The following is a 2,500-nucleotide window of genomic DNA, read 5'->3' as shown; positions in this document are numbered from 1 at the left end:
GACTTGAGACAGGCTGGTACATGGCATGTCTCCAGGGAGGTGTTAAAGATGTTGGTGAACACCGGAGACAGCTGGCCAGCGCAGTGCCTGAGGGTGGCTGGAGAGACAGAGTCCGGCCCGGCTGCTTTGCGTGGATTCTGCCTCTTGAAAAGCCCATTAACTTCTCCCTCCTGAAAGGAGAGAGTCGTTTCTGTAGTATGGGTGGGGGATGGGGCCTCTTGGGTGGGAAGGGGTGGTTCAGGACAGTCCAATTGTCTTTCAAATCTACGGTAGAACTCGTTCAGGTCGTTGGCTAGGCGGGAGTCGTTAGTGGTGTGGGGCGCTCTGGGTTTGTAGTTGGTGATGTGCCTGAGCCCTTTGGCAGACAGAAGCAGCGTCGTTAGTAGAGAACTGGTGTTTTAGTGTCTCTGAGTACAGTCGTTTAGCCTCTCTCACCGCTTTGCTAAACCTGTTCTTCGACTCCTTGAATCTGTCTCTATCCCCACTCCTAAACGCTTCCTCCTTCTCCAACCTCAACCTTTTGAGCTTTGCTGAGAACCAGGGCTTGTTGTTGTTAAAGTTCACCCTGGTACGTGTTGGGATACAGCAGTCCTCACAGAAGCTGATGTACACAGCCTCTGTGAGTTCATCCAGACTATTGGTAGCAGTCGTGAACATATCCCAGTCAGTACAGTCTAAGCACGCCCGCAAATCTTCCACAGCCTCACTGGTCCACTGTTTAGATGTCCTCACAGCAGGTTTACAGAGTTTTAGTTGCTGCCTGTATGCACGAATCAGGTGGACCAAGGGAGTTCTGTGCGAGCCGAACAGCCCCGTGACCCACAAGAGAAACATCCCCGCCAAATTCGAGCGTTTGACGGGGTCTATCCGTGAAAAAATATTCACGTTTTTGAGTGCACATGCATTTCTGCTGCAAATGCCTCTGGAAGTTTCATGCCGTTCGTATGCCAATTGTGGCAACACGAAAATGACCCGTTTTCCCATTCCGAGGGATTTCTGTGCGACCCTAACAGCCCCGTGAGCCACAAGAGACACATCCCCGCCAATTTCTAGCGTTTCACGGGGTCTATCCGTGAAAAATATAGACGTTTTTGAGTGCACATGCATTTCTGCTGCAGATGCCTCTGGAAGTTTCATGCCGTTCGTACGCAATGTGGCAACACGAAAATGACCCCTTTTCCCATTCCGAGGGATTTCTGTGCGACCCTAACTAACAGCGCCCGTGAGCCACAAGAGAGACATCCCCGCCAATTTATAGCGTTTCACGGGGTCTATCCGTGAAAAATATAGACGTTTTTGAGTGCACATGCATTCCTGCTGCAAATGCCTCTGGAAGTTTCATGCCGTTCCTATGCAATGTGGCCACACAAAAATGACCCGTTTTCCCATTCCGAGGCATTTCTGTGCGACCCTAACAGCCCCGTGAGCCACAAGAGAGACATCCCCGCCAACTTCTAGCGTTTGACGGGGTCTATGCGTGAAAAATATTAAAATTTTTGAGTGCACGTGCCTTTCTGCTGCAAATGCCTCTGGAAGTTTCATGGCGTTCCTATGCAATGTGGCAACACGAAAATGACCCCTTTTCCCATTCCGAGGGAGTTCTGTGCCACCCTAACAGCCCCGTGAGCCACAAGAGACACATCCCCGCCAATTTCTAGCGTTTCACGGGGTCTATCCGTGAAACATATAGAAGTTTTTGAGTGCACATGCATTCCTGCTGCAAATGCCTCTGGAAGTTTCATGCGGTTCGTACGCAATGTGGCAACACGAAAATGACCCGTTTTCCCATTCCCAGGGATTTCTGTGCGACCCGAACAGCCCCGTGAGCCACAAGAGACACATCCCCGCCAATTTCTAGCGTTTCACGGGGTCTATCCGTGAAAAATATCAATTTTTTTTTGACTGCACATGCATTTCTGCTGCAAATGCCTCTGGAAGTTGCATGCGGTTCGCATGCAATGTGGCGACACGAAAATGACCCGTTTTCCCATTCCGAGGGATTTCTGTGCCACCCTAACAGCCCCGTGAGCCACAAGAGAGACATCCCCGCCAATTTCTAGCGTATCACGGGGTCTATCCGTGAGAAATATTCACTTTTTTGAGTGCACATGCATTCCTGCTGCAAATGCCTCTGGAAGTTTCATGCGGTTCGTATGCAATGTGGCGACACGAAAATGACCCGTTTTCCCATTCCGAGGGATTTCTGTGCCACCCTAACAGCCCCGTGAGCCACAAGAGAGACATCCCCGCCCACTTCTAGCGTTTCACGGGGTCTCTCCGTGAAAAATATCACATTTTTTGAGTGCACATGCATTCCTGCTGCAAATGCCTCTGGAAGTTTCATGCGGTTCGCATGCAATGTGGCGACACGAAAATGACCCGTTTTTTCCCATTCCGAGGGATTTCTGTGCCACCCTAACAGCCCCGTGAGCCACAAGAGACACATCCCCGCCAATTTCTAGCGTTTCACGGGGTCTATCCGTGAAAAATATTCAATTTT

Source organism: Petromyzon marinus, unplaced genomic scaffold (assembly GCF_048934315.1).
Source record: "Petromyzon marinus isolate PM22_M1 ecotype Great Lakes invasive population unplaced genomic scaffold, UKy_Petmar_22M1.pri1.0 PM_G_Scaffold_339, whole genome shotgun sequence".
Classification (NCBI taxonomy): Eukaryota; Metazoa; Chordata; class Hyperoartia; order Petromyzontiformes; family Petromyzontidae; genus Petromyzon; species Petromyzon marinus.
This window is presented reverse-complemented; position numbering follows the sequence as displayed.